A 25,306-nucleotide genomic window follows, 5' to 3' on the forward strand; every position below is an offset into this window, starting at 1 on the left:
CAGTCCATGGGGTCTCTGTTTGATCTTCTTTCATTTCAAAAGCATTATTCAGATAAGCCTCAGTTATGAAATATGAAGTAGCTCAGAAATATTTACTAAAATATGATAATTATCTATTTTAATGTTCAATGAATTTCAATCAGCAGCAAGTATCAGAGCAAAAATACCTGTCATACTCCCTTCCAGACAATGTCTGGACTTAATGACCCTAAAGGACTCTAAATACTACAATATTTTCATGCCAACCATTTCCCAGGGGGAAAAAAAACACACACACAAAATAAATGAAACAACCTTCTCAGTTGAATTCCCTTTGTATTTGTCAAGAAAGTTGTCTAGTTATTATGCTATCTTAGAACAATCACATGAAAATTTGAATTTATTTTCTATTTGTACTATGATTTAAGTGACTAAAACTATCAGCAAAAATATGTCTCTTCCTAACTTTTATTTTGGAGATTAATGAACAAATATAAAAGAAAATAAAAAGATTTTGCCTATTAGAATATGTTGGCCAGTTTGAGTTTAGTTAAAAATTAAGGAAAAATTGTGATGACTATTATTTATTCTAAAGTAGAAATTAGAAGGAAAATTAATATATATGCATATGTACATACATACATACATATATATGTGTGTGTAGGTATGTGTGTATATGAATGATATACATGGGTAGCTAGGTGGCGCAGTGGATAGAGCACCAGGCCTAGGGTCCATAAGACCTGAGTTCCAATGTGGCCTCAGACACTTGTTTCCCAGAAAGAAACTGCTTACCGTCTCCCATTTTTCCTAGAGGGCAGCTAGATGGAACAGTGTATAGAGCACTGGGCTTGGAATCAGGAAGACTCATCTTCATGAGTTCAAATCCGCCCTCAGACATCTACTAGCTGTGTGACCCTGGGCAAGTCACTTAACCCCTATTTGCCCAACTCCTCATCCGTAAAATGAGCTGGAGAAAGAAATGTCTTTGCCAAGAAAACCCCAAGTGAGCTCATGAAGAGTCTGAAACAACTGAACAACATCTACATATATAGACAAATGTCTGTATTTTTATTTGAACAGGCCCTGTGATTTCCTTGATGTAGAACAGTTGTTTCCAATTTAAATAGAAATTGTTCAGTTGTTTCAGGACCCTATTTGGGGTTTTCTTTGCAAAGATATTTCAGATAGAAATGGGGGCTATCAAACCATACCTAAGGATTCATGCAGGCAGTATACTGACTTAGAAAACCATGTATTAACATTATCTGTGTTTTATTGTATTTTGTCTATTTTGTTCAATGTTTCCCAATTACATTTTAAATTGGTTCAGCTGTACTTGAGAGTGTTGTGAGCCACTTGGGATGATACTTCTGGTATAAAGAACTCCCAATAAGGAAATTCCCTCTGCCAATGAAGATCAGAAAGCCATATCCTGTAAGTCTAAAAGAGTTGTTTAGGGCCCTCAGAGGTTAATGACTTGCCTAGGGTCACACAGCCTGAATGTCTTTACTTGAACCCTGTGCTGTGTTGAGTCTCAGAATAATAATAATAACTCACATCTATGTAGTTCTTAGCATGCCTTGTCTCATCTGATCATCCCTACTACCCTGTGATGTAGGTAGAACAAGCAAGCATCTTTGCCCTTATTTTGTAGATGAGGAGATCAAGGCCTGGAGATGAGGTCAAGTGCTGAAGGTGACCCAGCTGGTTAAGTGGTAGAGCTAGTACTGGGCCCTAGGCTTTCATACAAATCTGCTTTTCTTTGCATCAAGGTGTGTACCATAATAGTCTAGCAAGTAAAGTACTAGACTAAAAATCCGGCTATCCCAAGTTACCCAGTCTTCACCATTAATTACAGGTGACTTTGAATGGCCATTTAGCCTCACTTTGCCTCAGTTTTCTCCATTTGTAATTGAGGATACTACTAGTATTGGTCCTGATAAACTAATAAGTCAAAAACTAATTTGAATTCTCTGGAAGAAATGGGACCTAAAAACCAACTTTGTGGTTATTACTAATGTAATCAATGACCAAAAAAATGACAGCATTGTTTTAATTGACATTTAAATAACAAATTACTATTCAGGATAGTTTGATGTTCACATGACTGATTTTTGAAATTCTTCATACAACCAGGAAAAAAAAAAACATTCATATCCTTTTAAACCATGCTGTTCCTATTCTAGAACGTCTTACCATAAACACTTGAAACTCTAGAGTATTTATAAGAAAAACACTTGGCTAGGCCAGTAGAGAAATTGTCAAAAAACTCAGCATGCCATTATCTTTATGACTGCTTAACAATACTCACCTTGTATTATAAGGGGTAGGTTGACATCTTAATTACCAAAAATAAAAGCAGGTCATTTTGTTTATTCATTTCCATCATTATCCTAATTTTAACATTCTAATGCTGACTACATTGTTTGCCTAACATAAAGGTAAACAGTTGTGGGCTAGCCCTACTTCGAAGAGTTGTTACTTAATGGAAAAGAAAAAAAAAGAATTTGATGGCTTAAATTCTTATTATGTATGCAGGAATAGCTTGAGTACAACTAAAACACATTGCCTTTTGATTTCCAGACAGATTTCTTTATTTTCTAAGGTTAAGCTGACATTTTGAAATGTTTTTAAGGAAAGTGCTTTGGAGGGAAGGAAAGAAGTTTTACATATAAAATACCCAGGTTATTTTTTATCGAAGATTTTAAAGAGGCTTTTTCAGACATATTTCAGCTCTTCAAGGTTAAGAAAGTTTAATGAGGGAGTTGCTGACAAATGGATGAGACTTTAGAGAATAGTTTATTTGTGATGAAAAACTTGAAGTTTTACTTTTTAAAACTTAGACAAACCTAAGTTGACATATTTCCAAAACTAGGCTTCCCATAAGAGTAATAGGATTACTGTGCCTTTGTTCCCCAAATCAGAAATTTTAAGCTGCAAAAGAATCCCAGAGATCATCTAATCCCACCCCTCCATTTTACAACTGAGAAATCAGAGATCCAGAGATTGAATGCGTTATCCATGGTCACATGGCTAGTAATTTTCAGGGATCAGATTGGAACCCATATCTCTCCTGACCATTGCACTTTCTACCATACACTGTATTTATGGCCTTGCTCTCTTGAACATAGTAAATTTAGGGTTCTTAACCTGACATCCATGGACCCTCAGGGCATGTGAATGGATTTCTAGAGGTCTTTGAACTTGGATGGGGAAAATAATTACATCTTTATTTTCATCAACATCTCGTGGAAATTTAGCATTTCCATCAATTATGAATTTTTTTCAAAAATTCTCAGAATTAGTCTCTATTTCCCCAGGTAGCCAAACAACTAAAAAGACCACAAAGCCTTACTATAAATGCTTTTAAAAGGCTTGTTGAATGAATGAGAATCAGTGAACAAAACTGAAATAGCAAACAGATGGATAAACAGTTGCCATATTCAATACTTTATACATTTTTCACATTTTAGCCAACATCATAAAGGGGTTTGAAGAAACTGTTTACCTAAATCAAATCGAAAGAATGTAATTTCATAGTAATTGGATCAGGCACTTTACATAAAAGCTCTTTTCTTATTTTGAGGTCTTCAAACATAAAACCAAGACCTGGCTAAAAGTAAATTTTGCTTCTTATTTTTAAAAACGCAACAATAAAGAAACAGCTCTCAGCCCTGCAGTAAGAGATCAAATCTGAAGAGGGAGAAAGACCCATTGCCAATTCCACAGGATAAATGGATTTCCCTTTAACCTTGAAATTGCATTGTCCACAACATAATTGAAAATGCCTACGAACTTTCAGTATGCCTTGGAAGTGATCAGTTCCTTGCATGTCCATCACCTCTGCCAACTCACCTGGCATTGCTTTATGCTGACAAATGCCCTTTTTCTGTAAGCCTGCAAACATCCAAGCTTCTCAGCTAACTCCATAGCCTTATCTAAATCCATGGAAAGTTGTCTTACAGCTTATCTTTGACTAAAGCCCAAACATCATTTTTCTTGTCAAATTTCAGGCGTTTCAGCTTCGTGAAGATTTGGATGCTTTTGCCTTATCATTTAAAACAGACTCTTAGTGCAGCCATATTTAGAACAATTACATTATTTCATTATTTTATATGCAGATAAGATGGTTTTCTCTTAGGGAAGTTTTCTCTATCCAAGAACGATCCTTTAATTCTCCCAAAAACATCAATAACCTTCTTCCCAGGCTCTTCTGCAGGGGGCTGTGAATTTTAATAGCTCAGTGAGGGCCCAAGCTATATGAATAGAAAAAGAAATTTGAACGTGTCCTTGGGAAAGCATGAATGTCACTACTTTGTGTCTTTCTGATGACTCACAGTTACATAATGGATCATACAGAAGTTTATTTGCCAATTAGGCAAAATATTCAGGAATTAGACCAGTTTAATAAAACTCTTTTGGAATAAACTTTTCTGAGATACAAGAAAATGTAAAGTCCTGAGGGCAAGTGCTATTAGTTCGTCCTAAGATCCTTTATATACTAGACATAGTATCTGAAATACAGTAGGTGCTTAATTAATCCTGTTAAATCAGTTTGAATGGAATTTTCCCCTATTTTAGGGAAGGAGCTTTGTTTTCCCCAGCACTAGGCACTGAAGAAAAACTGTCTGAATTGAATTAAACTGAATTGAATTATCACCAGCACCTCTATGGGACATGGAGGGGGGAAAAAGAAAAAAAACAAGGAGTTTGTTGGGGGGAAATTTTTAATTAAATACATATGTTAAACTTTGGAGCAGCTAGGTGGCACAGTGGACAAAGGACTGGGCGTGGAGCCAGGAAAACCTGAGTTCAAATTTGACCTCAGACACTTAATAGCTGTCTGATTCTAGGCAAGGCACTGAACCTTCTTTATCTCAGTTTCCTCATCTGGCAAATAAGCTAAAGAAGGAAATGGCAAACCACTCCAGTATTTTTGCCAAGAAAACTCCAAATGGGATCACAAAGAGCTGGATGAGACTGATAATGACTGAAGAAAAAACATTAAACTTTTAGTCACTTTGAAAATTCTTAATTTTTAACCTGCTATACGGAAAACTACATATCTGTAAATGCCCAGTGAATGCAGAGCCTATGTCCAAGAGATTCAGTTGTGAATTGTTGCATACCAGGTACCCTAAAAGTGTCAGGGACCTGGGAAAGCTGGTCATGCAGTTCACAGGACCATCTTCATGATTGCTCCAAAATGGCAGAAAGAACGTCAGATATGCAATCAGAGAACCTGGATTCAAATACTTTCTCTGACTATGTGGCCTTAAATCAGTCATTGAACACCTCTCACCTGTAATTTTTCTTAAATTTAAAATAAAATGTTGGACTAAATGGCCTTAAAGGTCAATTCCAGCACTATCATGGGCCTGTAATCTCATGAATTACTAAATTATTGAGTGATGCCTGATTTGATCACATGTTGATTATGTGGCATGGTTTTCAGTTCTTTCCTCAGTCCTGTTACGTTCCAATTAAGTTTCAGTTTGTCAGTGTCCTTCCAAAATGTCCAGAACTGAACACAAGTCTAATCATGCTTCTCCCATTGTGCTGTTGTGCTTTTATTAATTACTGTTTTTGTGTTTACTTTTGATTTTATATTGCAAACATTTCCAAACTACTCCCACTTCCTGAGGGGATGGCTAGGTGGCACCATAGTGCATAGAGTGTCAGGCCTAAAGAAGATTCATCTTTGTGAATTCAAATCTGGCCTGTATGACCCTGGGCAAGTCACTTAACCCTGTTTGCTTCAGTTTCCTCATCTGGAAGATGAGCTGGAGAAGGAAATGGCCAAGAAGTATCTTTGCCAAGAAGACCCCAAAAAGAGTCATGAAGAGTCAGATACACCTAGAAACAACAACAAACCCACTTCCTGAGGCATTTCTCATAACAAAATTTTTAAAAATTAAGTAAAACTAATGCCACAGTGATATTATCTGAAAATACACACATTTCACACCTGTATTATTCCCCCACCTCTCTGTTTTCAAAAATCTATTTTCTCTCTTTCTTGCTATCTACTCTGCATTAAAAGGCAAAAAAAGGGAAAGAAAAACAAATTTCTTTTAACATATAATTATAGTCAAGCAAAGGAAATTTCTTCAGTGGCTGTATGCAAAAATATGTGTCTCAGTCTGTACTCTAATTCCATCATCTCTCTGTAATGGAGGGCATGCTTCACCATCCATCCTCTGGAATCATGAATGGTCATTGCATTAATCAGAGCTCTTACAACTTCCAAAGCCGTGTTTTTGTTTTTGTACAAAATGGTCTCCTGGTTCTACTCATTTTATCCTTCATCGGTTTATAAAAGTTCTCAAAATGGTTCATCTTTATGATATTGATCTCATAATATAAACTGTTCTCTTCTACAATTTATAATTAGTCTTTCAATGCCTTTTTTTGAAATCATCTATTTCCTCATTTTAGCACAATAATTATGGCATAAGAATGTAATGCAGTTAATTTCTTTAAATTCAATTAATGGTTAACATTAAGTTCCATCTTACTACATTTGGCCCATCATTCTAACCTACTGAAATACTTCTGAATCATGACCCCGTCAATCCAACATACTAGTTGTCTGCCCCAGCTTTATGTCATCTATAGATTTCTCAGCTTTACCATCTCTGTCTTCATCTGGGTCACAGTTAAAATTTCTGAGTATACAGGGTCAAGGACAGATCCCAAGGACACTTCAGTAGAAGCCTGGTTCCACACTGATATTCACCTCTTAATGACTGCTCTTAGGATCAAGATATCAAACCAGTTTTGAATCCTTTTAACTATTAGCACTGTCTAGCCCGTGTTTCTCCATGTTATGCAAGGATAGAATTTTGTCCAATGCTTTGCTGAGATCCAGTGGTAGCATATCTTCAGCATGCTACAGCTCTGAAAGGTAAAGTCTTTCACCTTTTTGAAACCCATCAGCAAAATGGGAGCAATAAAATATGCATTACCTACCTTTCAGGTTTTTTCTTAAGAAAATGCTTAAAGCACAACAGAAATGTGAGGTGCATTTTTTTAATATGTGAAGAGCTCTGTTCTAAGTATTTCAGATGATACAGAAAGTATGAAACACAGTTCTCTTGCCTTCAAGAAGCTCTAAATCTACTTTAAGCTTTTAAGCATCAAGGCACAGACAAAAACATAAAGCCAAGATGAGAGTTAAGTACCCAATAAGTAACATAGACAATAAAATTTACAGGGGTGTCATGAGAGGCTTCATGTGAGAGTCAGTCTCTGAGATGGATCTTGAAGGATAAATAAGATTCTCATAGGCAGAGAAAGTAGGAGAGAGTCTTTCAGGCAGGTAAATATTATGAAGATACTAAAAGAGAAAATAATCCCTGAGAAAGTAGACAAGTCTATTTAGTGTGGTGGGTGATAAGGGACCCAACATGGTATGTTTGAAAGAGTACTAGATTTGGAATCTGAGATCCTAGGTTTTAAACCTATGTTCTTACACTTATTGGGCAGGTGACTATCTGGTCCTCAGTTTCCTCATCATTAAAAGTAGGAGTGTAACTTTCTCGTTACTCGAGGAGGGCTGCCTGGGTCATACTCACCTGCAGTCTTTGGGCGTCCCGGTTAACGAAGGAGTGGAGTCGACAGAGAGTTGTAGTTTCAAATGATTTATTCAGCCGTTAGCTCAAGCGAGTAAGCACCTAACCCGCTGGCTCTGCCTTCAGCGTTTTGTATCTTTGACTCATGGGAACATACCCCAATGTAACAGTGAATAAAGCAACAAAGTTTACGTATCTTTACCACTAGGCAATACCGAGAATTTTTCCCATGCAAATACCAATCAAAGTATCAACAAGTACATTTCTTTGCAACATTATCCTGACTGTGTCCTTCTCCCGGGCTGTTCCCGTAAAACACCATGTACTTCTCGTTCCCGGAATGTTCCCAATACTTGATACATGAACTAGTAATACTTGCTACATAGGTTAGCAATACTGGATATATTTTTGTGCTAGAGCTGACCGTGCTTGAGCTAGCAGCATTGTTTTATGGTTTGAGTTTGCCTAGCATCAGAGTTTTGCTGACTGGGAGGTGCCAGGTCCGTGGACGGAGAACCAAGCCAGGATATTCTGCTCATGTACTAACACCCGAGAGGGGCCTTCACCCATCAGTGAAGTCTCATGAACAGCCTGTGGTCCTCAATGTCCTACAGATCCCTAACAGAGGAGACTGGACAAAGTGATCCCTAAGGTTCCCTCCAACTTTAAATCCTATGACCTTGAGTAAAATGAATTAGGAGCAGGCTAAGGTTGGAATGAATTAGGTATAAAAATAATTAGGAGAAAAAAGGATATTAAATGTTTAGGCTAAGGAGTTTGAATTTTGTTGGTAGCCATTAGGAAATTTTTAGTGGAAGAATGATGCAAAAGTGGTGTTTTAGGACAATTAATTTGGTTATGGAATGTGATGTCCCCCCTAAGAGGATGTCAGTTTCCCAAAGGAAACGATGGTTCCATTTGTGTCTTTGTATCCCTAGCTTCTAGCACAATGTTTTGTACATAGTAAACACTCGGTGTTTATTGAATTGAATTGAATTAAAAGAAAACTTGGGAATATTCCAAAAACCTCTTTAACGATTGAGGAATGACGTGAAAAATATTTAGCTAGAAGAATTGCATTGGAAATGAAGAGGGAATGGTTGAATAATGCAATATGAAGGAAGAGTAGAACGGACTTGCTTTCCCTTCTACTCTGAATACCTAAAATCCTTACAGATTATACCACATGATAATTATATATCTTGTATACTTTATATTGTAGAAGCAGAGAACATTAGAATTGGAGGGGGCCTTAGGACATGGAAATAACCTTAGAATACAAAAAATGCCCAAGCTAGGAGGGACTCCAGAACAGAGAATGCTCGAATATGAAAATTTAGATGCACATAGAATGACAGAACTAGAAAAGATCATTTGAGTCTCGGTGCCCTTATTTAGCAAACAGGTAAACTGAGAGAGGGGCAATGATGTGCCTGGGGCAAAACCAGGCTTACAGTCCTAAGCCTCTGTTCTCCAGGTACTGCTTTTTCCATGTCTGTTCATTAATTTTTCTTGTACTAGACATCTCTCTAGAGAAATTATAAGTTTCTTGAGGGCACAGGCCATGGATGAACAAATTATTATACATTGTTATACTGATATATGTAAAGACACTCTGCAAATATTTAAAGAACTCTAGAAATACTAGCTATTAGCACTCTGAGTATTGAGAATATGATCAACAAATACCTGTTGAATGAATGAATGAGTGAATATGTAAATGAATGAGTGAATGAATGAATCAATGAGAATTCCCTCTCAGGGATTAATGGAATATATTCACTGTTACACCAGAGGCAGGGGAAATTCCAAGGCACCCAAGAACCAAGAATCATAAGTAGATCTTCAGGACCTTTTCAGGGAAATCTTTCATTTGGCATGTGAACTAGTTAAGTTAGTCTTATAGCCAGTCTTTTAGTCCGTGCTTGCTTGGCATTTTAATTCAAATCCTGGATTTAATATGATTTCACCAGAGATGGCTAATGAGTATGTTAACCCACATATTTCCAGATCTATTCCCATTTGCATCTTGTCATTTGGTTATGGCTTTTAAAATGCTAGATCTGATTTTGGGGGAGTCCATTTTCAAAGAGCTACTGTCACAGACATGCATTTTAGGCAAATAGCCCTAATCAACCTCACAGTCATTGCTGCTAAACACAAAATGTGCCAAAATTCTCCTGATAGTTAATGTCAAAATAGTTCTTTACATATTGATAAGCTACTCCTCCCCCCTTCTCGTCCTCTGCACCGTCCGTCTGTGTTTGATGTTCTGGAAATGGGAGCTTGTTATTTGTGTAACAAGCAGATGTCAATGAGTTTCACTATCTACAAGGGAGAAGAAAAAATATTGATATTTCATTAAACGGATTCCAAGGTCCATCTTGCTCCAGTGCTGAGATACTAACTAACATGTCAAAATACAGGCATGTTAGAGGTAAGAAATATTCTGTTGCTGCTGGATTTCTATTCTGATTATATTGAACCTGTCACTTTGCCTACCTTTGAAATTTCCTCATGAAAGATTCCATGTAAACACAGAGAGCTACAAACCTTCCGTGCCAGGTCCAGATAATATAACTCACCCTGGGAAGGTGCTTTGGCTTTAAAGCCATTTGAAAGGAAAGGTATTTGATAGCTGATTCAGAGCTATCCTTGTAAAAGACGATGAAGGAAGAAACAAAAGCTAATCAAAGTTGTCCTGAATTAGAGCCATAACGTCACTTACAGTAGGCATATCCACTGTTGGGCCCAGCCCAGAAACCAGGATATTGAAGCATCTGGATTTGCTTAGCAGTTGAATTGGGAAAGGACAGAGGACACAGACAGAGAAATGAGAGCTTGTTTCAATAAGAAATTACATGTCTATAGAGCACCAGGAGGAACCAAGTTCAAATCCTACCTCAGACACTTACTAGCTGTGTGACCCTGGGCAAGTCACTTAACCCGGATTGCCTCCAAAATACAAAACAAAACAAAAGAATTTACATGTCCATTCCATAAGAATTTGCCCTTCCTCTGGCTTCATCTCTCTGTGGTCTTATCCTTTGCAAAGCTTCCAGTAAAGAACCTCTGTGACTCATCATTCTGACTGTGTGACCTTATTTGTAATCCAGGTTGCCACTCTTCCACTGAAGAGTCTTCACTGGCTCTCTACTGCCTTCACATGAAAATGGCAAATTTTTTGATTTAGCACTGAAAACTCTCTAGAGTCTAGGTCCTACTTACTCTTTTAGCTTCATTTTACATTATTTCTCTTCATGCTCTCTTCATTACATTCCAGACTACCAGCTGTTCCATGAACTCAACAGGCCATGACCTCTGAGCATTTACCCAGTCCATCCCCCATGCCTGAGCATTTACCCAAGTCTATCCCACCTACTCCATGTAGCCTTTCCAGATTCATCCAATTAAAGAGATTCCTTTACTCTTCAAATATCCCTCCAACATTTTAGATCATGCTTTTGCCTTCATCGCTCCCTACTTTGTAATACTTATTTGTACATATATCATATCCCTCTCTGGCCAAATTTAGACTCCTAGAAAGCAGGTACTATGCCCCATTTATCTTTGCTTCTGCAGTGACTACCATCATTCTCACATGTGCTGCTGGTGTCCAGAATGCATAGCACTCTAGGCTTAAAGTCAATCAGTCAACAAGCTTTTGTTAAACACTAAGGGCCAGGCACTGTGTTAAGTACCCAGGATACAAAGAATGGCAAAAGATAATCCCTGCCTTCAAGGAGCTTCCAGTCTAAGGGAGGAAACAACATGGAAACAACTATGTAGAATTAGGGATAATCTCAGAGGGAAGGCATTAACATTTAGCTAGACTCAGAAAGGGTTCTTACAGAAGGTCGGACATTAGCTGAAACTGGGAAGCCAAAGAAACTATGAGATTGACATGAGGAGAAAGAATTCCAAGCATGGGAACAGCCGGTAAAAATATGTGGAATTTGGAGGTGGAATATCTTGTACATGGAGCAGTCAGGAGGCCAGTGTCTTTAGGTCACAGAGAATGTAAGGTATAAAGAGGCTGAACTGGTTGGAAGGGTAATGAAGGATTGAAAGCCAAATATGTTCTATTACACCCTGGAGGTGATGGAGAACCACTAGAATTTATTGAACAGAGAGGTGATATGGTCAGATCTATTCTTAAAGAAGATCATTTTGATAATGGAAGGGAGGATGGATTGAATTGGGGAGAAACTTGAGGTAGGGAGGTAACCCAGCAGGCTGTGGCAGTAGTCCAGGTGTGGGGTGATGAGGACCCACGCTAGGCTGGTGATGGTTTCAAAGGAGATATAATAAGAGATATTATGAAAGTGGAAAAGCCAGGACTTGACAATTCGATATTTGGAATGAGGGAGTGAGATGTTGAATATTACACCCTAGGTTGGAAGCCTGGGAGCCTGGGAAGATGGGCACATCCTCAACAATAATAGGAAAGTTAGGAAGAAGGGAGGGTTTGGGGGTAAAGAGTACAATTTTAGGCATGAGTTTATAAGGGTTATGGAACATCCAGTTCAAAATGGCTAATAGGCAGTTGACTTGAAGTTTCAATCCTGCCTTAGACATTTACTAGCTATGTGCCCTTCTCAAAGTCTTTTCAGCAGCAAGGAGGCTCAGTGGATACAGCTCTGGGCCTGCAATCAGGAAGACCTGAGTTCTAATCTGAACTCAGATGCTTACTAGTACATGACCCTTGGGAAGCCACTTAACCTCTGTTTGCCTCAGTTTCCTCAGCTGTCAAATGAAGATAACACTAGCAACTACTTCCTGGGGTGGTTGTGAGTTTCAAAAAGGGTAATATTTGTAAATCACTTAGCACAGTGCCTGGTATGTAGCAGGCATTATATAATGCTTGTTGTGGTCCCAGCCTAGAGCAGAGGAAGGACTCTTGGAATCGGTGATAAATGCCAGAGTAGGTAGGGTAGAAGCAGAAGGCCTTAAAAGCCAGGCAGAGGAATTTGAAAGCAATGATTTTGAAAGGTTCTTCTCCTGGCAGTGAGTGATTGGATGCATTGGGCATTGTTAGGGCCAAGCCTGGGAGCCAGCAAAATAAGCTCTATGTCTATTGAAGTGATCTAGGCATTAAGTGATGAAAGCCTGGCCCGGAATGGGATGGGCTGTCCAGAGAATACAATGCTGATGCCAGTTCTCAGTATTCAGTAAATGTGCAAGTGAAGCAATGAGTGAACGAGAAAACTTTCAAGGTCCCTCACAGTTATGAATCTGTGATCCCAGGACCCAACACAGAAAGGGAAGGGAGCAGCTTGTGAAAACATTTCCAAAGAAGAAACAACAGAACTCAGTGATAGTTTGGGTGCAAGAGCTGTAAGGAAGAAAGCGGGGAAAGGGATAATGCACAGATACACACAAGTACAGCACCCACTCCGTGCCAGGCACTTTGAGAAGTACTTTACAAATATTATTTCATGTAATTCTCACAACAACGTGAGAAAAGTACTGTTAATATCCTCAATTTTTAGATGAGAAAAACTAAGGCAGACAGAAATTAAGTGACTTGCCCAAGGCCACACAGCTAGGAAGGGTCTGAAGTCAAATTTGAATTCAGATCTTCCTGATTCCAGGTCCAGCTCTCTATCCACTGTATCACCTAGAAGAAAACTTGCTGTAAGATTTCTAATCCAAAAAATATGAAAGCATCTTAAACAAAATTTCAACACATCTGAAGCTGAATTAATAATAATTTTCCCCAAAAACCTTAAATATTTGCCTCTTAGCTTCTTTATTACTGTCTGAGGAATATGCTATCCTCCTGTTTATCCAAATTTAAAGCTTGGAGTCGACTTTGGCTCTCCTTTCTTATGTAATTGCCAAGTCCTGTTGATGTTACCTCCACAATACATTTTCGATCAATTCCCTCAATGCCTTAGGTTTGAGTCCTCATCACTTCCCACTGGGACTATTGTAATTATATCCTCACTAGTCAACATGCCTCTAGTCTTTCCTCCCTCCAGTATTTCCTTTTGATTGCCAAAATGACTTTCCTAATGCAATTTTCCTAATAACTTTATCATTCCCCTGCTCAAACACCTTCAAAGGCTCTCTACTCCCTTCCACTGTCTACCTTTCACATTACGTCCTCTATATTCCAGTCAAACTGGTTTATTTGCTGCTGTTCCAGGATCTTGTCCCGTCTTCCCTCTGTTCACATATTCAGGCTATCTCCTAATTCTACAATGCTCTTTTTTCCTTTCTGCCTGTTTAAATCGTTCTCCTCCTTCAAAATCCAGCTCAAATGAAAATGATCTCTTTCCTCAAGTACTCCATTAAATACTCAAAATGTCTTCCTACTTGATTGTTTCTTCTTGAGAGAAGGGATTCCCTCAGTGCCCTGCAAAGAATTTGTTGTTATTCAGTAATTACAGTCGTGTCCTACTCTTCATAACCCCACTTGGGTTTTCATGACAAAGATACTGCATGTGGTTTGCCATTTCCTTTTCCTGCTCATCTTACAGATGAGGAAGCTGAGGCAAACAGGATTAAGTGACTTGCCCAGAATCACATAGCTAATAAGTGTCTAAGGCTGGATTTGAACTCAAGAAGATGTCTTCCTGATTCCGCATCTGACACTCTATCGACTTCACCACCCAGCTCTCCCTGCAAAGAGTTGAAACTTAGTATTTTTTTTAATTCATCACGTAATCAATAAGTATTTATTAGCTTCCAAGCACTACGCTGCTTTGCAGAGAAGTAGAAATAAGTTCTGGGCATACTGATTTTGAGGAGTGTAGGTACCCTGTCTTTAGCTGAGAATCCAAGGTTAGAGTGCAGATGAAAGTTCAGGCCTGGAGGTTTCAATTTTGGAATCAATCACATAGTGGTGCTAGTTTAAACCATGGGAGTAGAATAACATAGTAAAAGAGTGAGTATAGGTGAAGGTAAGCAGAGGATCAAGGGCGGATCCTTGAGTATACAGCACAGTTAGAGGATCAGCTCAGAAAGCAGATCTGCAAAGGAGGCATGTCATGAGCTCTGAGAGGGACAGGAAGGGAACTGGGAAAATCCAGCAGCATTAAAAAAGGGAAGGAGACAACTGCAAGGAGTAAACTGTTGAGTATTTTACGATGCTACAGAGAGGTCAAGAAGGATCAGGAATGAGAAACAACCATTAGATTTATCAAGCATGTCAATGATAATTATCGAGAAAGAGGTCTGAATAAAACATTAAAGACATAATCTAGATTGTTCAACAAGGAATTAAGAGGGAGAAAGATGAAGAAAAACAGGAGAGATCATGTATAGATATTTCACATAAAAATAGAGTTTTTAAAAATCAGGGTATCATATCCTTTACAGTTATGTGGCTAGCCATGTACAGCAAAGATTATCATGTCTCATGAAGCCTCCCAAATATACGAAGTGGTTTCAAAGTAAAAATTCATAGGTATCTGTCCATAAATTTAATGAAACTTTTTGCCCCAAAGCCACAGCCTAGATAAGGATTGTAGTACTGAACAAACATTGCAGATTAACTCATTAGTGACACTGGTCTGATTTTGCAATTTCAGTCTCTCAGAATTCAATCATATAATACTTTGGGTGTGAGATTTAATTCATTAACTTAGGTCCATGTAACATTTGGAGTCCGAGGTTTTAGAGACGAGCAAAATATATTATTTTCAGTTGAAAAGCTTTTATTTGTACGTGTTATATCACTTAAATTTATTTTTGTATTACCTTGCATTTAGTGGACAGTCGATAGCAATCACATTAAGTTATCACTTTCTGCCAGTGGCAATATTGTGTTCAAGCTTCTGTCAGATGCAATGTTCTTATATTTTTAAAAGTCTCTGGGATTGTTTATTTGGCTGGCATTGTGTGTATATGTATTCCTATAAATATATATATATGTATATATATATACATACATATGTACATATGTACACATACATATGTATGTATGTATACTATCTATATATTCCAAAATGTTCTATGAAAGTGTTTTCTAGGTTAATTCTTTATCTTTCATTAGCAACATTACCTAGATTTTTTTTTTGGCTAGGTAGTAGGGTTAAGTGACTTGCCCAGAGTCACACAGCTAGTAAGTGTTATGTGTCTGAGGCCAGATTTGAACTGGGGTTCTCATGACTCCAGGGCTAGTGCTCTATCCACTGCACCACCTAGCTGCCCTAGATTTGTTTTACTTAATCTAAAAAGCATCTTAAAATCACTCTAAAATCTCATTTATATCATGGGAGTTTTGCACATTAAAGTCAAAAACCCATTTCTATGAACATTACAAGGAAATTCCTACTTCTGGATGTTTATTTTGAAGGGTGAAAACCAGCCACAGTCCTTAAGTACTTCACAGTATTTAATTCAATACAGTTCAAACATTTATTAAATTACTTCCTATGTGCCCAGCACTGTGTTAGGTGCTGGAGATTCAAGGATAAATACTAACACAACCTTTGACCTCAAGGAATTCACATTCTGGTGGGGTGGGGGTAAGAAGAGGAGGGGCAAGACAGCAGGTGCCCAGATTAGTAAATACAAAGTAATTTGAGGAGGGGGAGGTGACAGGGGAGAGTAAGAAGGGAGGTAATTAAAAAGGCTTCATGAAGGAGTCGGTGCTTGAAATGATTCTTGAACAGAGGTAAGGATTCCAAAAGGTAGAAGAGAGAAATGAGAGCATTTTAGGTATGGGATAGTGCTTATGCAAAGGCAAAGAGGTGAGAGATGTTACATACATGGAATTGCAAGCAGGCCATTTTGTCTGACATCAAGTAGCACATTACCTACCCACCAAAGTTTCTTTTTACTTCATGGTCAATTCTAACAACTGTTCCTTTTATACAAACTAGTTTTACAGACTCTTTTTGAAAGTTGAATATACCAATCACTGAAATCACAACGATCAATCTGACTAAAAAAATTAAAATTTCATTGATGCTTTTTGTTTATATCAGTCATTTCTGGATATACCCTTTCCCTCAGAATTATAAAAATGAAAAATAGGCAAAAACTACAATACAATGACCTTTTCTGACAACTTATGTTGCAACCCAGTTTTGTGCCTCAACATACATACTCAAAGTCTTTGAGGACATGGTTTCATCATTGGCTCTCCGGGGCCATTATTGGGTTTTCCTTTCCTCAGAATCTAATTTCCATTTAGTGATCTTTTCCTTAGAGGGGAAGGAAAAAGTACAAGCATGTACCAAGCACTTTACAAATACTATCTCATTTCATCCTCACAATAACCCTGGGAGATAGGTGCTATTATGATCCCCATTTTACAAATGAGAAAACTGAGGCAGGAATGGGTTAAGTGACTTTCCCAGAATCACATAGCTAGTAAGGATCTAAAGCTGGATTTGAACTCAGGCCTTTCTGAGAGCAGATCCAGCATTCTATCCACTGTACCTTTTTTTTTTGGCTAGGCAATGGGGTTAAGTGACTTGTCCAGGGTCACACAGCTAGTAAGTGTTATGTGTCTGAGGCCGGATTTGAACTCAGGTCTTCCTGAATCCAGGGCCGATGCTCTATCTACTGCACCACCTAGCTGCCCCCTTGTATTTAATTTGTAGCCATTGAGTACATCCATGTATAGCAATTGCACTTTGAACACTGCTCTGGACAGGGGAGGCTCCAGCAGACACTATTCTTAAATTCACCAGTTTAACTTGGCTGTCTAGGGCTATTCTGGGAAGCCTCCGGGAGAAAGAAACTGGAAGATAATCTATCTTGTTCACACCATGCAGAAGGAAGTACATAGGCAAGGCTGAGAACCCCTGCTCCTTTCCTCCATGACCCTGCAAGCTCTTGTTGCAGAAAATAGATGTTGTTGCTGAGAAGTGCCCCTCCCCACCAAGGACTGATGGAATATGACAGTGAGGTTGTAAAGCAGCTAGGTAAAGCTTTGCTTTCTCCACTTGCCTATTAAAGAAAGAGTTAGTTCAAAGGTTGTATCTCAAGCTACTGAATGATTTCTTCTTGGTCCCTTCATGCCAAGGGAAGGGGGAGCTCTTACGGGAAGAAGCTGATTCTGTATCCCCTAGCAGGCAGCTGTTTTCTCACTAATTGGCTGTATACTGTTGTGATTGCTTATAAATCTATCCTCACCTTTGCAAAACAAAGAAAATCTGATGGCTGCTCAGAAAATGTGCAACTGGATATGAATAGGGGGCCTAAGTCTGGAGGTATCGACTTAGGAGTTGCAAGTTGGGTGAAGAGGGTAGTGGTCTTGAACGACCTAGAACTCTGACTTGGAGCCAGGCTCTCTTGATTGGTGAGAGTTCCCCGTGTCTTGTTTGGTGCAATCAATGACAACAGTGTGGAGAAATTTGGGAAGAGATTTTAATCTTTCAGTAGAGATGAGCGACACATTCTTTCTTCAGGAAGGCTTGGGGGAAGGGCAAAAATTGGAGGAAGAAAAGTGGGCACTCATGTCATATAGAAATCTCGGAATCAAGGGACTCATAGTATTATTGTACCCCTAGGCAAGTCCATGTTCTTTAGGCAAGAAAGAATATAACCAAAAGAAAAAGGAAGTGAGGGAGGAAGAGAAGGAGGAAGGGAGAGAGGAGGAGAGGAAGGAAGGAAGGAAGGAAGGAAGGAAGGAAGGAAGGAAGGAAGGAAGGAAGGAAGGAAGGAAGGAAGGAAGGAAGGAAGGCAGGCAGGCAATAAATAGGGAGAGAAGGAGAGAAAGAAAGAATGAGGGCGGGAGCCTAGCCTAAAGCCTTCAGTTAAAAATCAAACCAAGCCCAGATAGCACCATTCTCCTAAAGAACTATGCTACACATACATGGGGTACCTATCCTTAAAAGAACACCAACCGTATAAGCAGAAACCAATACAATTACTTGGATGCTTTACATATGGAGAGCAGAAGAATTTACATCTATATATGTATACATATATGCACATACATACATAGATGTGTTATATACATATTTGTATATATTATATGTGCACATATATACATTTGTCTATATGTGGTGCATCTACATATATGCATACACATACACGCCCATATTCATAAACACACTATGACTTCCCCAAAAAAATGTAAGCTCCTTCAGGGCAGGAATTGCTACAGTTTTGTCTTGCATGCATAGCTGCACTTAAGAAATACTTTTTGATAGATGGGTTTCCAGTTCTTTGCTACTATGAATATTTTGGTAGATCATTCATGTTTCTACTCTTGATCACTACAGGGTGATCTATCCAGTAGGTGGATCACGGGGTCAAAGACACAAACAACTTTGAGGTAGCTTAGCAGCCTAGTGAAAGAACCCTGTGCTTGGAAGACCTAAGTTTGAATCAGGCTTCTGACACTTCCTACCCAGATGACCCCGGACAAGTCATTAAACTCTCTTACTCTCAAGTTCATTCATAAAATGGGAAAAAATTACACAACTCATGGGACTGTGGCAAAGATCAGTTCAAGCCCTTGGTAACCTTTAAAGACTAAAGAAATCACCCATCATTATTGTATTCCTTTCATGATTTGAAATTGTCCAATTGATGTTTCACATAGACAGAGACTGATGGAGAATAGTGTTTTTATGTCACTATTTATCTTTTCTATGAATTAATGCAATCTGTCTCCCCTACTAGATTAAAAGCCTTTAAAAGGTCAAGAACTATGCCTTCTGCTTCTTTGCATGTCTCTGAACCTAACAAAGTGTCAGATAAGTAGCTGAGCTCAATAAACATTGATCTGGTATTTATGAGGAGGGAGTTAGGGGAAGGATCATTCCAAAGGTAATCAGAGAAAAGACCCATATATGAATTAGCTAAAAGCCCATATAACAAGAATATTTTTCTATGTCAAATAAAACAAGTTGATTAATTGTTTATTACTAGGTCAGCTGAGTCTGTCAAATCTTTTAATTCATTCATTAATTTTATAGATATAATTGAGTTTTTACTGTGGTCAAGTCATTTTGTAAGTCTCTAGGGGCAATAGAAAGATCTGATTTTTTAAAAGATATTTCCACAAAATTAGCCATATGGGCAGCCAGGTGTTACAGTGGATAGACCCATGGGCCTGGAATCAGGAAGACTCATCTTTATGAGTTCATGAGTTCAAATCTAGCCTCAGACCCTGACAAACTGTGTGACCCTGGGCAAGTCACTTAACCCTGTTTGTCTCAGTTTCCTCATCTACAGAATGATCTGGAGAAGGAAATGGCAAACCACTCCAGTATCTTTGCCAAGAAAACTCCAAATGGGGTCGTGGAGAGTTGGACAAAACTGAAACTACTGAACAATAGTCATGGTCCATGTTCCTCAACTCCAAGTTTTTCCTATTTTCCTATTTCTCAGGCATTTCAGTAGCCATTTCATTTCCAAAATACTTAGGAAATACAGAAATGAAGCAGCTAGGTAGTGTAGTAGATGAAGTCCTGGAGGCAAGAAGAACAGAGTTCGAATTCAGCTTACCCTCAGTCTGGCTCAGGCTCATCCTCTGTAAAATAGGGATAATGACAGCATCTGTCTCCCAGAGTTTTCAGAAGGATAAAATCAGATATTTGTAAAGCAAACCTTGAAGCACTACATAAATGCTTTGCTAGCTAGCTAAATGTTTTCCAAAATGATTCTCTAATATAAAATGTACTGGCATTCAGGATCTGCTTGCTAAATTTTTTGTGGTTGCTGTTAATCAACAACATTGATTCTTATGATGGGCAAGACACTGTGCTAGGTTGTGTGGGACAGAAGAAATGTGAATAAGAAATGGTCTCTGCCCTTGAGAAATCTACAATTTAGTAAGGGAAATAAAATGTATATGTAAATAGGATACAAAGTAAACTTGAGAGGTACCGGAGATCAACAAGCAAAGCAGGTTGGAGAGAGCAATGCTTGGACAAAATGAAGGTTGGGATGGGTCTTGAAGGACGAAGAGGGCTTCAGTGGCAATTTGGAGGAAAAGCCATTCTCCAAGGGAGCAATAGTATGGAGACAGCCCCAGACGCAGGAAAGATGTTGCGTTCAGGCAAAGGCAAGTTGTCCAATTTGTCTGGAGTGGGTATTGGCACTGTTATGCCAACAAGGAGGTAGAACTGACGAGACCTGGCAACTTAGTAGATAGGTAAGGTGAAGGAAAACTCGCTGTTGAGGATGGCACCAAAGTTATTAACCTAGGTGTTTTAGGTTGATGGTGGATAGTAAAGGGGAAAGAGACTGTTTGTGAAGTGGGCATGTTGAGAAAATGTGCAACTGGATGTGAGTAGGGGGCCTAAGTCTGGATGTATTGACTTAAGAGTTGCAAGTTGAGTGAAGAGGGTAGTGGTCTTGAATGACCTAGAACTCTGACTTGGAGCCAGGCTCTCTTGATTGGTGAGAGTTCCCCATGTCTAGTCAATTTCAGATTCTTCCATGATAAATCCTGGCTGCCATCCTGCCATACCACCTCACACATAAATTCCCTCTGCTCCTACCTCTGACCCTGAGAACAGTAATCCAGTCAGCACTATCATTCCTGCGAGAAGGTGTATCACTGTCATCCTGTCACTCCACTTACCATCCCTGTGATTTCCCAAACCAACGCATCACATTTTTGGTTATTATTCCCCTATCTGTGTTGTTTTCCATCACTTGGCACACAACCTGATATGTAGCTGGCACTTAATAAAAGCTCGACTTGACTGTTGATTTTTCTTCTTTTGGGAATATAGGCTACTTGAGGTCGGAGTCTTTCTTAATTTTTGTGGTTTTATTCCCAAGATTTAGCACAATGCCAGGCACCTAGTTGAGTACTTAAATGCTTTTTAATTCATGTAAATGGCATAACTAATGAGTTGGAAAATTTGCCTAAAGTCAGTGGGAGGCATTGAAGGGTTGAGAGCAGGAGAATGAAATGATCTGAGCTGTGCTTTGGGAAATTTCCCTCATCATCAATATGTAACGTGGAATGGATAGATGAGAGAGTATGGCAACTGATTTGGGAGGATAATCCAGGAGAGAAATAATGAAGCTCTGAATTAGAGGCAGGGCAAATAAGAACTATAACATCTACATTCACAACTGATTACTCCCCCAAAAAGCAGCAGTCTGGGTATTTTTCTCCTCGAGATAAAACATGACCCAGTTTCAAAAACAGTTAATTAAGCAGGAAATTTTCCTTAAATTATGAGTATTCTTTAAACAAATCCAATAAAACTTGAAATTTAAAAACAAATTTAGGATTCACCATCATTTTTTTTAAATGAAACTTATAAAAGTAAGACAATTACCTACAATATTGTTTCAAGCCCTTTAATTTCCCTTCAAGAGGCAATGGCTGGACCAACTTCCTGGAGTGGTATGATCCTATCTCTCCAGGCCTTTTTAAATAATAATTTTCCTGTGCTTCTACTGTCCATTTTCTTTCATGAACTTGTTAAATGGATTCAATTTTGTCCTGTGTGATTTAAAAGTCTTTTATCTTGTTCTTTAGAAAACTCTTACACAGGTCTGATAGAGCAAATAAATAACCACACAGAATAGCAGTTTGTCATTAATATGCCATTGTCTGTAAAAATATGCTGTCTGTTTTGGTCCCATATTACAAGGCTGAGGGACAACATGGCATAATACCTACAGAGCTGACACGGAAGCTAGGAAGATCTAGTTTTAAGTTCCCTATCTCTGACATATGCTAGCTATGTGACCCTGGATTAGTCATTTTACCCTGTTTGCCTCAGTTTCCTCATCTGGAAAGTGAGCTGGGAAAGGAAATAGCAAACCACTTGGCCAAGAAAACCCCAAACTGAGTCACAAAGAATCGGATGCAACTAAACTGAGTGAACAGCAGGGAGATTCTAGTGTACCACTCACTGAAGCCCGATCCTTATTAAAAGGTAATTAGATTATCAGAACAGCTTTCAAAACATGTTGCAATCGTGTATATTACATGTGCTGTATAGATTTAAACATTTTAAAATAGGGAGATTTTCTTAGAGCTGCAAAAGAAACTGACATTGAATGTCCATAAGATTATGTGAAATGGCTATGATCTGAAGCAATCAATTCAATCAGATAACATCTATTAATTAGTTGCTAGGTTCCAGCTACTGTGCTGTTGGGAATATAAAGAAAGGCCAAAACACAAAAATACTCCTTTCCCTCAAGAAACTCACATTCTAATGGGAGAGAAACATGTACATGGAAGATCCGTGCAAAGCAGGGAGAAAGTGAAACATTATCAAATCTAGGAGTCCTAAGAATCAAAACAATGGATTACACTCGAAAGAGAGCTGAACTTTTACATTGACTCATAGGACCATGTGCCAATCCTATCTCTGCCATTATCTGTGTATCTCAGGAAAGTTATTTAATCTTCTTAGGTCTCAGTTTTCTCATCTGCAAATTGAGGAGGCTGGACTAAATGACCTTCGAAATCACCTTCCAGCTCTAGATCTATGGGTAGCTAAAAGGCCCAATGAATAGTGATGGACTTGGTCAATTAGACCTGAGTTCAAATCCAACATCAGACACTTACTAGCTGTGGGACCCTGGGCAAGTCATTTAACCTCTGTTTGCCTCAGTTTCCTCATCTATAAAATGGGGATGATAATAATAGTACCTACCTCTCAATGTTGTTGTGAGGATCACAAGTTCTTATTTTTGAGGTACTTTGCAAATCTCAAAACACTCTACAAATGCCAGTGATGATAACAATGTTGGTCTTACATGCACAAATTAATAGTCACCCATAGAGTTAGGGACTGAAGGGACCTCCAAGATCATCCAATCTGATTCTCCCATTATATGGATGGGAATTTAAAAGAAAAAAAAAACAAGACATAGGAAGGAGAATTTGCTCAAAGCCACCACATAAGTCATAAGTAGAAGATCTGGGATTTGAATCCAGCTTCTTAGATTCTAAATCCATTGCTGTTTCTGCTAAACCATTGAATTCAAATCCTGAACTCTGCTGCTATGTGACCTGAATGACTATGAGTAAGTCACTTAATGCTTCAGGGGCTTAAAATGAAGATATTGAACTAGAGCATCTTTGACATCCCTCCTCTATCTCTAAATTCTCTTGATTTTCTGAATACAAAACCTGTACTCTCCACTGCACCATTTTCCCCATGTGGCTGCTTATGGAATCTCAGAATTGGGAGTAATCTCAGAGACCATCTCTAGTATAACCTATACATGACTTAGAATCTTGCCTATAACATTCCTATCTAGTGGTCATGCATCTTCCCTTAAAAACCTCCAGCGCCTGTACCCTTTTATTTCCTCAGGCAACCTGTTTCTCCCTTAGTAATATAGAACTTGTTAAGAAGTCTTTCCAGCTTTTTCTTTCACTATCCTCCATGCCTGAAACATTCTCTGACTTCTGGCTTCCCCAGCTTCCTTTAAGACTCGACTAAAATCCCACCTTCTACTGGAAGCCTAGTTACATGTTGTACTTCTTCAGGTCCTCATTATAACTCTTTCAGGTAGGTTTTATTATATCCATTTTACAGAAGAGAAAGCTGAGGTTGAGAGACATTAAATGATCACACATCTAGTAGGTTTCTAAGGGAAGATTGGAATTCAGTTCTTTCTGACTCCAAGTCCAGCAATCTAGCCACTGTGCCACCTAGCTATCTTAAATGACTATTTTTAATCATTTTGTTTCAATCTTATTATGCTAGAAAATTCCAGTTATTCCTGCTGAGTATTCTTAAAAACTGAAGTTTGAATCCTATGTTTACAATTCCAAATGTTTCTGTTAAGAATTTTAATATGAATACTCAGCACAATTTTCTAATGAGATCTACAAGAATGGAAATTTCTGGATGGCAGGGGTTATTTCACTTTTATCTGTGTATGTCTAGCACCCCTGATAGTGCTTGGGTACATAATAGGCATTTAATAAGGATTGATTGATTGACACAAAATATTTTATCTATTGAAGTATGGGTGAATATAATTGAAATATGGGTGCTTTTTTAATACTGCATTTGATTTGAAAAACACCGTGGTATCGTGATTAAAGAGCTGGCCTCCAAGTTAAGAAGCCCGAGTTCAAGTTTCACATCTCTGACACACATTGTCTATGGTGACCCTGAGTAAGTCACTTAATCTCTCAGTGATAGAATTCCTTACCAGGAATTCCCTATACCAACTAAATCATAGGTCCACATAAGAGAAGGAGGGAAAGGAATGAACATTTATATAGCACCTACTGTGTGCCAGGCACTGTGTTAAGCAGTTTACAATTATATAAACCACACAACAACCCTGTGAGGTGGGTGCTGTTATTATCTCCATTTTACAGCTGAGGAAACTGAGGCAGACAGTGGTTAAGTGACTTGCCTGGGATGGCACAGCTAGTATCTAAGACTAGATTTGGATTTAAGTCTTCCTTACTCCAGACCCAGAGCTCTATCCATTGAGACATGTAACTGCCTCAGTACATAAGTACACACAGACACATACTTCTGTTGTTCAGCCCTTTCAGTCATGTCTGACTCTTCATGACCCCTTTTGGGATTTTCTTGGCAAAGATACTGGAGTGGTTTGCCATTTCCTTCTCCAGCTCATTTTACAGAGGAGGAAACTGATGAAATCAGGCTTCAGGGACTTGCTCAGGGTCACATAGCTAGTAAGTGGCTGAGGTTGGATTTGAATTCAAGGAGTCTTCCTGACTTCTGGCCCCAGTGCTCTATCCCCTATGGCACCGCCCAGCTACCTACAAACACTCCTCTGTGTGTGCGTGCGTGTGTGTGTGTGTGTGTGTGTGTGTGTGTGTGTGTGTGTGTGTGTGTGATGTAATTGTAAAGTTATATAAA

The 25,306-nt window shown here is 38.6% G+C and overlaps 1 protein-coding gene across 5 annotated transcripts in view; it reads left to right on the forward strand.

Moving 5' to 3' along the window:
* SYT1 (synaptotagmin 1) overlaps nt 1-25,306 on the forward strand; it is a 724,221-nt gene that overhangs the window by 478,974 nt on the left and 219,941 nt on the right. The gene's annotated exons all lie outside the window — the stretch shown is intronic.

Source organism: Phascolarctos cinereus, unplaced genomic scaffold (genome assembly GCF_003287225.1).
Source record: "Phascolarctos cinereus isolate Bilbo 61053 unplaced genomic scaffold, phaCin_HiC Scaffold_1;HRSCAF=81, whole genome shotgun sequence".
Classification (NCBI taxonomy): domain Eukaryota; kingdom Metazoa; phylum Chordata; class Mammalia; order Diprotodontia; family Phascolarctidae; genus Phascolarctos; species Phascolarctos cinereus.